Source organism: Hirundo rustica, chromosome Z, assembly GCF_015227805.2.
Source record: "Hirundo rustica isolate bHirRus1 chromosome Z, bHirRus1.pri.v3, whole genome shotgun sequence".
Taxonomy (NCBI): Eukaryota; Metazoa; Chordata; class Aves; order Passeriformes; family Hirundinidae; genus Hirundo; species Hirundo rustica.
In genome coordinates this window covers 66,628,337-66,642,613 of record NC_053488.1, presented here as the reverse complement: position 1 = coordinate 66,642,613, position 14,277 = coordinate 66,628,337, and the positions used below count along the sequence as shown (strand labels likewise).

At 38.1% G+C, this 14,277-nt stretch overlaps 1 protein-coding gene across 1 annotated transcript in view; it reads left to right on the top strand.

The window, feature by feature from the left end:
* Positions 1 to 5,582: 5,582 nt before the first annotated feature.
* ELAVL2 (ELAV like RNA binding protein 2) overlaps positions 5,583 to 14,277 on the top strand; it is a 97,495-nt gene continuing 88,800 nt past the window's right edge. The window contains exon 1 of the mRNA XM_040090795.2: positions 5,583 to 5,682. The gene's annotated coding sequence lies outside the window, so the exon portion shown is untranslated. The remainder of the gene's footprint in view (positions 5,683 to 14,277) is intronic.

Here is a 14,277-nt window from a genome sequence, read left to right as displayed (position 1 = left end):
ACTCTCTTAAATCAAGATGCAGAGAAACTGAAGCTGAAGGGATATTGAGCCAGATTTTCCCATGGCATGTGACCAGATGCATATTTCATGCACTCTTTCAACTCCTTCTCGATGACTACTCTAACATCAAAACATCCTGGCGAAGAAATTAACTGTGTGTGCTCACACAGTCTGTTTACACACTTCTTAGTTTACCTCTCCTCAAAAGCCTGGTCAATCAGTACAAAGTTGGTCAAAAGCCTGCCTTCAGCAAAGTGCCTCTGTCAGAAGAAATCACCAAATTTAGTGATCCCTAATAAGTCATAGCACTTTATATACATTTAATTTAAAAGTAGGTGTGTTTTTTTGTTTGTTTGATGGGGGTTTTTTTTGTTTGTTTGGTTTTGTTTGTTTGTTTTGTTTTTGTTTTTTTTTCCTGAAGAACATTAGGTGCTTTTAATTCTAGCAGTAATCTTTTGTGATGCTACATCAAAGACTTCTACACAGAGTAGAACTTTATTACTAATATACATAGAAAAAGCCATGTGTGAGATAGAAAGATTTGCATACATACACTTTTGCAGATATGGCCAGGTACTCCCCTTTGGTAGGAACTTCTGTCACTCAATTAATTAGCTAAATTAACAAATGCATCTATAGTAGGCTTTGTGTATTATGTCCTTTTCCTTTTCCTTTTTTCCTTTTTCCTTTTTCTTTTTTCTTTTTTCCTTTTTCATTTTCTTTGTTTCTGTGCACATTTCTGAAACCTTTAAGTACGTTCAACACCTGTTTAAATTAGTGATGGGAGCTGGCATGGAAGCAAGAAAGAATTTATTTTTAAAATGAAGACCAGCTTTGAAGACCTGGGGCACTTTTTCACATATTTCAAATATACAGTAAAACCACCTGGAACTGTTTTTCAGATTTTCATGTTTCAATAGGAATTTTAATAATGGAAATATATTTTCTCCTTGATTTTTCCTTGGTTTATCCATTTGAAAAATGCATGATAAAAATGGACTTATCTCATGAGACCAAGAAGACACCAACTTAATTTTAAGATGTTTGACTGAAAGGCATTTTGAAAGTAAAAGATAGTTTTACATTAGAAACAAATTACTTGAACTGCGTAACCAAAAGAAAACAAATATGCCAGTCTATTTATCTGTCTTCAAATCTTTCCTTGTCCAAATGCAACGCCTTGTCTTCCAAAAATTTATCTTTCATCAAAATGATGTTTATCTTCTTCTAAAGGAAATTATGGAAGTCAACATTGCCCCTAAGATTACAAGTTAATGTGAAAAACAGGGTAAATTTCCTCCAGCAACAGTCTAATGGTGATGACAGTACATTTCTAACCGTAGTCCTCCAAAAGAGGCTGCTTCCTCTTCTGTTCAGCAAGCAGCCTCCAGGGTGGCTGCAGCAATTCCTGAAAGAGAAAAAGCTCTTTGCCATGCAAACAGATAAAAAGGAGTGAACATACAGATATTTCTGATTATGATGAAAAGCATTCCCATAAGGTCTTTTCTTATCTAATGGATGGGGCATGGAAGGAGAGGAAAAATAAAGGCAAAGTTATTTCTCAAATGTAGGGGTATGATTCACATGCTTCTTGGTAATTGTTGCAATGGATAAATGATGCAATCCTTCAAATTGTTGACAATTTGGATGTTTGATTTTATCAGCCACAGGGTACATGTTCTCTCATCACAACTCTCATCTGTCTATTTAGTTTCTGAGTGAACATTAATTTTTGATTTTATAGTCTTCTGACTTTTAAACTACATTTTGTGTTTTCGCAGTAAGTGAGGTTCTTTTCTTAACTCAATTCAAGATGGATCGCTGCAGAGGACTGACACAGAACAGCAGCTGGAAGGACCAAACTGAAAGCTAGCACACTTCCTACTCAGGTGCTCCCAAGTGAACATAGGTACAACCTGCTGTAATGGAGTTGCTGGCATTTTTTCTCCCATACATTTCCTTGAATACTAACTTTGCAGGAGTGGATGTTCAGAACAGTAGTAGTTGTAACATCACAGAACACAGAGAAATCAAATACCTTTGCTAGGAGGAGTGAGGGTAAAGATGGCATCTCCCTGACCCCCATAAGCACGTGAAGTGGGTTGAATCTCTCACTACATTTTAACAACTGGACTTGGTGTGAAAGGAGCAAAAACTAAATGATGCAGCATGTGTACCATTAAGCTAAGTAAGTATATTACAGAAACATCAGGTCATGCGGTTACACCATTAGCTATTGTCACAAAGATGCCACAATGCAATGGTTTTTTAGCTCTCTGGAGTACTGTTTGATGACATGGTGTATTTCCTACAATTAAAGGCTGAGTATCTCTGTGTTTAGAATAGGAATTTACTAACAACAACAACAAAAAATGTATTTTATTCTGACTCTCTTTTCCAGCTGGTACCTAAGGGTGTCCTGGCCCCAAGGCAGAAGAGAAAATTTGAAACTGCTTACATACAATACCAAAATGAAAGTCAGAAAGAAACAAGACAAGCCCTGTCATTTCAGTTAGGAAACACACATGCTTTTCTGCCACAGGTTTGTTTATAACTCAGTTCAGCAGCAGTTCAGCTACACTGGGTAATCAACATCACATGAATTACAAATAGATATGTAAAGCAAAAAGCCTAAGTCATCTCATCTTGGCAGAAAGACAAGACCAAACATTTATAATTTACTAATATTTATTTTCCAGACTCCAGAATGAAGACATATTTCAACCCAAATCCAGACTGAACAATAATGGTTATCTAGATATTTATTTATTTACTATAATTGTATTAATAAAATAAAACACTTGAGTATCTACAGAAACAATATGTTCTCAGTAAGTTAGATCTAAAAATTAATCCATACACATGAACTGAAATAGAAATGTTAGCCATTTTTTAGAAGATATAATAAGAAAAAACATAGCAAATGGATTATATTCTGATTATATTTGCACTGGCTGATTAAAATCTGAGGGCATGACATTTGCCTAGCAGCTAATGAGAAACTAATTGTTCTTTGTTTGTCATATATTACATAAATAACATCGACCCAAAAACACAGATTGTGAGTACACAAAATCTGTTGAAATAGTGAAGACAGATAGGCAAATGAGAAATGTGTTTTTTAAGAAGAATTTTGGCTTTGAAATATCTCATAATCAGATATAATGACTCAGGAGATGAAACCTTAAATCCATACTTCAGGTTCAGCTACATGTAAACTGGTATAAAACCCAAAAAGAGGAGGTGAACAAGAACAACTTCTAATAAGAAGAAAGCTCTCAGTCAGAAATTTAGGTAATCCATGGTAATAAACATGCTGATATATTATTATTTTTACTCTGAAAAGAATTTATGAATACATCAGTGGGGTAATTAAAGAGAAATCTTTACCACCTACTATATTGTTCTACATTGATTACTTTTTTTCCCCATTCCCTACATTTTTGAGGGACAGAAATATTGTCAGTGTAAAGGTTTCCTCTTTTAAATTATGGAATAATCCTGATCTCATCAAATTCCAGAAAATATTGCAGAACTTCACTAGTTTTCCAACTGCCTTCAGTAACTTAAAACTGGGCGAACGTAGAAGCAGGATAGAAAGGCACAGAAGAATCTAAGAACAAACTAAGAAATGTTACTTTTAATTCAACACCCACTACAGGGTACAGCAAACTTTCCCTGGACTTCACTAGCTAAGAGGACATAACATTAATGAAGCAGAGTTCCTGTAAAAGCTGCAGAGAGATTAGGGACACTATGAAATAGGCAGAGAAGGACCTGACTTTCAAAAATTTTCAAAAAGTACTTGCCGTTGCTGGTACTACAGGACTTTTTCTTAGATGGTCCTTTGGAGCAAACATGCCCAGAGTATACACTTTCTAAGTAAAAAAAAAAAAAAAAAAAAAAAAAAGCGGATAGTATTGTTCAAAATAACTTCTTTTTTTTTTCTTTCTATGTTTTTATAATTTCTTCCATCATGAACTATTCTATTCTTTCCCACATCCCTGTGCAAACACCTAACAATGAACACAACAACTTTGTGACCACCAAATGCCTAGGGACTTTGTTGAGGCCTTTGCTTGTCCTAACATTTATTGGCAAGTTGTCATCCCCTGTCATTTTGCCTTGAAAATGAACTTTTGTGCAAGAGCAGACTATCATTTCCACATGCTGTGTGTGGAATGAGCCATCCTACAATCACAAACATCTACCTCTCTGTCCGTAGGAATGGACTGTTGTAGAGACCAGCGCAATGACTTAGAAAATATTAAACTTGACTCTCATCTCTCAGGTTCTCTGGGAAAACTGGGGTCTAAAACCTGAGTTCTCTGTCAAGGTCGTCATACAACTTGTGCATTGTATTGATCTTTATTTTTTATCTGTATTTATTTATTTTTTAAAGTATTCATTGTGTTTATATAATTTTTGGAAACAAAATGCTTGGGTTTTTTGGTATGTTGCTCTCCAGCTCAGACACAAGAGAAATGCAAATAACAAAAGCAAACTCTAATTTCTTATTTTATAGATTCAAGGATCTCAGCAAGGTCAATAACAATAGATTTGTGTTACCTGTCATAGGTGGGAAAACAACAGAGAGAAGATAAGCGAAGATAAGCTAGGGTAAATAAAGGACTTTCAAGAATTTCAACTGCTTTTAATTTGATTTATCTAAACTCACATCATAAAGCAAAGGAATGAAATGTGCCCTTGTGCCAGGACAGAGATTTATGACTACAGAGGAGCTCAGGTCTTCAGCTGGACAGCCCAGCAGCCTGAGGGGAAGGTGTTGAGCCAAGGAGGAGGCAGTAGCATGAGTTCATGTGTGCAGGGACGACAGAAGAGGGGGCAATATTTTCCAGGCAAAGGTGCCTACAGCCATGGGCTCCATGTCGTCTGATCTAACAGACGGTATCAGAGGAGTGAAGTCAATCTCTGGGAGGGAAAGAACAGTGTGTGAGCAGTGGAGAAGTCAGGGAAGGGTGTTTTGCAGTTTACATGTGGATGTGTACGTGGCATTCGACAGCGAGAAACTTCTCTTCCTAAACACGCACAAGCAGCATCTTCCTGGATTGATCTGCACTCACGGAACTGTTGTTTTACAACTCCCCACCGTCAGCCACAGGGACTGGCGCAGGGGAGCAGTTTCGGGCAAAGGCCAGGAGGATGCCAGGAGGACGGCACAGGTTGCCAAGGACAGGGGACGCGGTGCAGGACTGCGGCTGGCGTGTCGACGGCGGAGCGGGTCTGCCGGGTGCGGACTCCGACAGCATCATCATGGGGGCTGGCCCGCCGCCCCCACATCCCCTCCCCGCCCCTCACTCCGCACGCCAGCCGTTTTTTTTGGTTGTTGCTGCCTTTTTTTTTTTTTTTTTTAAAAAAAAAAAAAAAAAAGACGCGTGTTTCCTGCAGTCGGGTGTGAGCGTGCGTCCCTCCCCTCTCCACCCACCTCTCTCGCTGTTCCTGCGTGGTGTGGAGGGGCGGTGAGGAGGGGGCAGCGCTTGGTCTAGGCTGCGTGGTTCGCCCTTTTGTGCCCTGATTTCTAGGTGTACTCTGCAGTGCAGGCAGTTCCCCCCATCTCATCTGTGACCCCGGCACAAATGTTTTGAAAACGCATAAATACGCGCGTGTTTGTGTATATCTGTGGGGTTTATCTTAAGCCCATGGCACTATGAGATCAGAATGGTAAGTGTTTTGGGGTTTTTGTTTTTGATTTGTTTGCTGGTTTTGGTGGTGGTTTTTTTTGTTTGTTTGTTTGTTTGTTTGTTTTGTTTTGGGGTTTTTTTGTTTTTTGTTTTTTTTTAAAGCTTTGGGCTTTTGGGGTTTTTGTTGTTGGTGTTGTTTTTAATTATTGCAGTTTCTTCTGGAATCGGGGGTTTAAAAAAAAAAAAAAAAAAAAGAAAGGAAAAAAAAAAGGAGGCCCTATCGGTGGGGGCGGGCGGAAGAGAAAATCCTCGCACGGAACGTAAACCTCGTGTCTAGCGGAGGTGCAGGCGGGGGAGCGCGGTCGGCGGCCCGGGGCGGCGGCGCCAGCGCCAGCGGTGTCCCCGGCGGGAGCCGCCCGCAGGCCAGCTTCGCTCCGGCGGCACGGGCGCCCGCAAAGTGCCCCCGAGCGCGCCGAGACGGAGGGGTGTGCACGGCAGAGAGCCCCACCTCCCTCCTGGGGAGCGCTCGTAAGAGAAGCCGGGCAGTGCCTGCAGCGTGGGGGCTCGTTCATTTATTTAAAATCTGTCCGATCTAATTTTCTTAGGGGACGGATGCTTAGAGCTACTTGAGCCATCTAAGGAAATAGCAAGTTTCCTCACTTCGTGATTACCGTAGGCAACTTTGCTCATTGCGATATTTTTAGCAATTAGGTGAGAATTTATGTCGCCTGGTAGAAGGTAATAGTTGATTTGCACCCACCTAATTCTCTGGATATGAGAATAATAGAATACAGGGAATAGCAGTAAGTATTACTTAACTTCACCATTATTTAAAGCAATACAGATAATTTTCAGCAGTTTTAAATCTAGTCACTATTCTGGTGGCACTTCTAGGCTACTGACTGTTGTTGAAAAGACCAGAATTTACCTGTAGCCTAAAGTGAGGTAGTCTACAGTCAATCTAACAGAGCAAAAGAAAGGGAGAAAAAAATCAAGTCTGCCCTGGCTGAGAAGACTTCAAACTATAAACTTCCTAGCTGTTGCTATAGTCAGTGTTAATTTCTCCTGTAATCATTTATATTTATTAAGGGAAAAAAAAAAAAGTCCCCAAACCACCACCACCAAACAAAGCAAACAAACAAACAAAATCCAAGAAATCTAAGAACACTGTAGATCAAATCTTACCAAAACTGCTGAAAAAGATTGGCAGCCAAGAAAACGGGAAGACTTGTGGATGCAATATTTGATAGATTTATCTTGCTTGACAGTGGCTAAGAATTTGTTTGTCTGAGTAGATTATTGTAAAGGAAAGGCTCTATTTTCCTCAATAATTAGAAATACCTAGGGAAAAAAAGTCTGCATGCTTGTGCAAGCACATTGTATATGTTGCCTTCCTAAAGAATGTGGACGGATGTTCTCATGAAAGTGTAACTAAAAATCAGAGCAGAGACTGTGAGAAAAATGTACACAGAGACTTCCTGTGTGAAATTACTAGGGGTGGGGTGGGAAGCCCATGTACACACCTTAGAGCAGACAAGTAGGAAATGAGTTTAAATTCTTCTGATATCACACTTCATAACTTCGAAGTCCAGCCTTAGTGTGAAAAATGAGAGTTAAAATTGGAGGGCAACAGGAAAAGTACCAGAACAGCATCAAATAGGAAAGATTTTCTTAAACATTTATTATAAAGGTGATTTTTCTATAGATTCCTGGTCACTCTCTTCTGCTTCTTCTGGACTTTCTAAATAATTCTTAGGGATTATTTCCTTCCCAATCACCTAAGATCTCTGAAAGCCCCTGTCAGTTGCTAGATGCCAAGTACCAAAAATGCACAGAAGACATTGATATTTATTTTGTTAGAATAATTAATTACGACAATAGTTTTATATTTGAAACACTTAACAAAACAGGGTAGCAAGAACCTCTGGTTTTAGTGCCTTAGTATAACTTAAAAATAAGATCAGTTCAAATTATTTCCTTTCTGCCAAAGTATTTGTATAACTTCACAAAGTCTTCATCTAATCAATACGTTGAAATGTCTGTTTTGCAGATTATAGATAATCAAAGCATTAGTTCATATTGAACTACTTGCTGGCTCAATGACTAATTTTCAGCAAGGATTATTCTCAGAAGAGAGGTTTAAATTTTGGGAGTCAAAATTCTAAATGGCATTGCTTTGTCTATTTTTACAGAAGAGATTGAAAGTAATGGAAAGATAAGACTGCACTTGTTGCAGGGTGTCTATCTTCAAACAGTGCAGATGTCTCTTAGGTAGAGAATATGAGAATCATTTAAAATTTATCTTACCTTCAGTCATAAAGTCACTGCAGCACATTGTGTATTTTAAGCTTAGTTATTTGCATGCTTAAGTCTACCACATTCTAAGATTTCACGTGCAGGAAAATAAAAAAAAGAAATCACGTTGCTTTGCTTAGGATGTGTCTGGGTCTTTTTGGACAAATATTATCAGAAACTAATTTTCCTAACCTAAATGTTTGGTGATTCATATAAGGAAAGTTGTTGACCCAAATCCTGAATATAATTCTGCACACCTGTAAAGCAAAAACAAAACAAAAACCACCAAACCTTTAGGCATGCTCTTAGAGAAATGCATGTATCTTTGATTCTCTTTAAAGGTACTGGAGGTATCATGAATGTGCTTCCATTCTATATTTATAACAGGGTATTGGTGGATACGCTTGCACAGATACATGCCTCATATTTACTACAGAGACGTAAACATTTTTAATTTTGCCTAGTACTTGAAATTAAAACCTTTAAGCATTATGGAAGTGCAAAACACATTGTAATATATACTTAAGAGCTTTAAGTCATCAAGCCTTTTAAAACTTCAATGCTTGAAACTTTTGGTTTTTCATGTATTTGTGACACTACGATTGGTACTTCAAATTTCAGACATTCAGAAACCTCTGGCAGTAGAAGAAAATGTTATTAAGTATCTGTGAAGGAGAATCTGTATTGAAATTAAACCATTTAGGTGCTGGAGAGTGGGATCCATGAGAGCTGTGTTTTTCCTGGAAGTTCTCTTCATAATTTTGTGATACCTGCCCTGGGTGTTGTTTGGTGCCAAGGTGACAAAAATGTCAGCCTAATCTACGTCAGCAAAAATAGAGCTGTATGGATTAGAAATTGTAGATATAAAAATCAGGGTTAACGTGACCAGGGTGTTACTCTACTGAGTAGTCAGCAAGTAGTTATTATGGCTAGACTAGTTGTTTCTGTGAAATGCAGAAGGTATTGACCAGTCTCTTAGGGGTGTTCTGATGCTGTGCCTGTCTTGGGGTTATGAAGAGAGGACTCCTTTCCCCTATTTACCCAATGCTTATGTTTAGTCTGAGAGTTAAAACTGACTTCTCTTCTAGAAATTAAATCCTCATGCTCAGCTGTATGTATGGCCACAGAAGTGCAAAATTGTCATGTTTCTGAGAACTGCTTTTTTTTTTTTTTTTAGTGTGAGATCTAAATACTTGATGTCATTATCAGTGTCAAGAAATACAGCCACATATGGCCTCAGGCTAAGGACTAATCTAAAAATGTTAGAATTTCAAACATTCCCCCCCCCCCCCCCCCCCCCCCCCCCCCCCCCCCGTGAGCCCAATTTAATGTGTATAAACTACTAGCTGCATCAGTGGCTACTTTTTCTACAATGTGTCATAGCTGCTGGGGTCAACATGGTCTAAAGTAAAGCCAGTTATTCCCTCTAGGCATGATTTTACAGTTTCTTGTTCCTATAGCCCTAGTGACCATTCAGACAATCTGCAGAAGTGATAGTTTATAAACAGAGTGGCAGGAGTGGGCATTGAGACCTGTGCAATACAGGATACTATTTTTAGCCAATATTTACTAGTGAATTGAAGTTTTGGTTCCGAGCTGTATGAAGATTTTAATGCTTGGTAAATTCACTTTGTCTTTCTAGTTATTAAGTGTTCATTAAAGCAGGCTGGGATATTTAATCCAGATTATGTAAATTGTGTTGAAATACAACATTAAAATATTTTAGTATATTAATAAATATATTAAAAATTTAAACAACAACAACAAAAAATTACAAGGCCAATCTGGGAGGGGACAGGGGGAGACAAGAACAAAGTAAGTTCCCTAAAGAGTGTCCCACTGTCAGTTTTCTTTAAAAGTGAGTGACCACTGGATTTCACATTAAACAGAATATGCTGTGATGAGTTTTTACATCCCATGGCACACTATGTTGTTAAAAACATGCAGCATATGAAACAGATGGCTTGGGAAGACTGTCAAAAAAACCTGCTGGGCCATCTCTGGTATTACCTTAAAGCAAAAGAGAGGATGAGTAACTGTGCTATAATTTTTGGCTTTAACACAGCGTTCAGGAAGCTCCATTTCTGAAGGCATGCTTACTCAATCACAGTAACACATGTAAAAACCAGATACCTATTTGAGGGTAATAGAACAATAAGATTATTTGAAATTGTGGGCATGAAAGAAGGAGTGGAAAATTCCAGTGGGAGAGGGGGCAGAAGTTGACTTTTTTTTCAAGATGCTTATCACAGGGCTGAGCAATGTAGAAAAGTAAATTTAATCAGGACTTTCACATGACTTCTTTAAACATTTTGTGTACAATATAGTAGAAGGCAAGTCCTGCAACCTCTAACTTAATTTTTCTTTTAAATTATGATTTCAGAGATCTCCTTGTGGAAGTAACAGTTGTACCTCAAAGACCTGCTTGGTTATGGTTTCAAAACCTCTAAGCATGTAGAATCTTCTAACCAAGGGCAAGCAATGTATTTTGTACTAGAGGCATGAAAATCAGACCCTACTGTATAAGTCTGAGTCTGCAACACAGTGTCTTTTTAGGAAATATTTCATGTAGTGGTATTATTATAAATAGTAAGCAATCCAAATTCCTCATGTTCTTGTCCACAGTAAATTTGCAGAAGTAGCTGTTTTCTTTCTTTTTTTTTTTTTTTTAATCCCATTCCTACAGCTGCATACTGTCTTTAACTTTGACTGAGAGTAACTAGATCTAGTATTTCAAGTCAAAATTACTAAAAGTAATAAATATTTAGTAGTATTTAAAAAGCAGTTCCATCCACAGTTTACTGAAATGAAGATTTATTTTCAGAAGCTGTTATTACTAGGTAGCTGTTCAAAATGTGAACGTTGCAGCATAAGGAAAATAATTCTCTTACTCATTGCTAAATTTCTGTTTGAACTGTAAAAATGACCATTCAAAATGATCACTGAAAGCATCACAGATACTGTAATGTTTTGCAACTGATTTTTTCTCATTTTGGTTAGTTTCTTTTAAGTATTACCATTACTCAGTTGTCTGATAAAGCTGAAGTGTTTCACTGGCTGTCTCAGTTATGGTTTTATTTTTCAACTCTGGAAAGTCATTGCACGTGACTTTGCAATACAGTTATATCAGAATTTTCGGAGAAAAATACCACTAAAATGATGTTATAGTGCTTATGTTTATCTATTATTTTGAAAATGCACCTTTAGCGTATTTTTACCTACTCTCTTTCTCAGCAATGGGTTTTCATTTCTATGTTTTAGGAGAATCCTATAAATGTTATGTTACTACTTCAAAAAGGGAAAGAAAGGAAGAAACATGTGAAATACTCTTGTACTCATTCTGGTTGTGCATTTGAATAGCTTTCAAATTAGAATGATTTTCCCAGATTTTTATAGGCTTGCCCAATCCAGCTGTATATTTTATATGCTAATTTAAGTTCTATTTTTGTTCCCCTTGGGATTTTGAGTGATTATAATTGTTGCTCTTCAAAAGTCAAACAGATGATGATTGCCGCTTCAGGAATATACCAAAAGAAACCAGCTTTCATTAAACCTGCTCATCCACTTCATAATTACCCCCATTTTTTTCTCACTTAGAAGCAGAAAAATGGCAACTGCAGTTCATTGAAGCCAGTTCAGTTATTCAGACATCACTTTACTGAGATAACAGGAGGTGTTAAAGCAGAAGGCTTTTCAAACACTAAGATGTAGTCAGTACCGTAATAGGGGTGCCAACTGGAAGACCAGACCTTTCATGTCAGCTTGAGATACAATGCTAGAGGCCAGAGACAGCAGAAGCTGCTCTCATCTCTGCTATGTCTGGGACAATTTTCAGGGACAAAACAGAGATTGACAGTGATTCTGCAAGGTATTTTCTGGTCTGTCTGCTCTGCCAGAAATGAGAAGTAAGAGTAAGCAGAAACATGGGAGAGGAAGAAAGGAGGTTGGAGCAGGCACTCATACTGACAGTAAAGAAGATAATAAATAGGCAAATGATACAGGCTTTGATCATAGGTTCACTCTTTGTATCTGTCACCCCTAGTGATGCTTGGAATGAGCTGGGCTAGATCAGAAGGTTTCTCTAGAATTAGTTTCAGAAATAAATTTTAGTTTAATTCCAGTTTTAGAACATTCATATAGAAGCTTTCCAGTGGAATCAATGCTGAATTGCAGTGAATTGCCAAAGGTGCTGCAGTATCTGTCAGTTCATGAGCGCTGGCGTAAACAGGGATGAAAAGACTTAAGAGGTTTCTCAAGATCTAGAAATATGTAGACAGTTCTTTAGTTTACGTAACTGGTTAAAAACATTACACATTTATATTTTTGCAGAAATCTTCTGATGTTTTCATTATCTTAAAAATGTAAGTAGTGTTGCTGGATTTTTTTCCTGCCTGCTCTCTGAAGTTTGATTACTACAGTTTACAGGAAGAAGTCTGACCATATGTGTTGCCATTTGTCCTCTGCTGCTTTCTTTATGCAGGCAGTCAAACAGTGTCTCTGTATAAATCACAGTTTACCACGCAAGGGGGCTGATATAAAAACAGTTCAATCATCAGTTTCTTCTTCAAGGACAGACTGCAGCAGCTGTCTTAAAACACGGATCTTCTATAAAAGAAAGCAAGAATCTTTCACTATTCTGGTCTCCCGCAGGTCACATTTATGCAAAGGAGATGATGAGGGCAAAAAAAGTAGAAATTCACAAAGGGATGAATTTGGATTTTTGTTTCTTAAATTTAGAAACCTGTAAAAGCCCAGAGATTAAACTTGACCGTCAGAAAGGCCTTTTTATCAATTACAGAAGCAAAACTTCTGTCAACCCATGCCTTTCTAACTTACCCAGAATGTTACTAATTTTTGGCTATTGCAGTATAAGCTGAGAAAAAAATAGCATGGCTTACAGAATGGAGAGGGGGAAAAAAAGACCTTTCAAATAGAACAGAGCTGAAACATCCACTGATTTCAGTTTTGTTGGTATAGCATGGGGAGTCCTGAAGTCTTGTAAACTCACAATGCCTTGTCAGCAGCGGCAGCATAATCCACATCTCCTTGCAACCAAAAGGCAGAGGGTAGAATCCCTGACCCCAGGCAGCAGGCTGTCAGGAACATGGCTTTCCCTTCCGATTCCCAAGCAGCTGTATTCAATATGGCCAGTTGTTCTGGGGCAGTTTCATCTCTAGCTAGAGTGTCTTAGAACCAGATCAAGCTTCCCATGTAATCCAGGAGCCACAACAGTGAGGTCTGCTCTGGAAGGATCGTCCTGCCCCTGTTGCATGCAGATCTGGACCAGGTTTTATAAATCTACACATTCAAACACTGGCTGAGCAATTGCAGAGGTGCATTTCCTTTTGAAAACTGTTTTCAAATGAAAACATCATTTACTTCCTCAAAAGGTTTGATGCTGCATCTACACTTTTCTGTATTTCCATTGTTTACGGACAAGTTTTGTTTGAACTGAGCTGTGTTTCCTTTCCTTCCTCACGCTCCGTGGCACAAGGATCCCAGAGGCTGCAGCAGTGTACTTCCTTGTGCAGGAAAATGAAATGGACTGCTGAAAGAGGAACAATGACAGAGATCACCCCTATCCATAAGGCAAATTAAAAAAAAGTGACTAATCCTGAAAGCAACTAATGTAAGAGTTTATCAGAGCTATCACCTATTTCTCATTCATTATCAAGAAATGTTTTATCATGTCACCACTGCCTAAAAATCAGAGCTCAGCCCAGAACAACATGGGTCAGGAAATCCTGAGCTGTGAATCCTGTCTCCGTGTTTTAACTTTTTTTTTTTTTACTTTCCTCTTTTTCCTCTCTTGCTTAATATGCATTTATATTAAATCAAGCTAAAAGTGTATTTGGGACTTAATTTTCCCATTGCTGGTAATTCAAATTTGTATTTGCAAAATATCCTGCAATTAATGAGGAAAGGAGCGGGAGGTTGCACATCGTAGATTGTAGAGAATATTGTATTGATTTTGTTTTTTAAACAAAGCACTACATCTAGGTTGTAAATTCATTATCTTTCCTAAGATAGCTTAATAGCATTTCTTCTTCCTAAACTGTTCAAGATACGTTTCTGCGCTAGTGAGTTTGCAGTGTAGCAATGTGCATTCTGCCATATCACAGATCAAGCACCAAGCTCTTTGCAGACAGTGCATTTTCACAATGGCAAATGGTACTTCAGAGTCCTCTTTGCAAGCTGGCCACACTACATACTTCTAGTTGCAAAGTGCTGTTAGACTCTGCAGCTGAAGAAGTGTTTAGGCATCTTCTTTTAGTACTTGCTTTATTTTTCCTTCTTGTTGCATTATCATTCAGAGTAAGCATCTTGAGCCAAATTAATG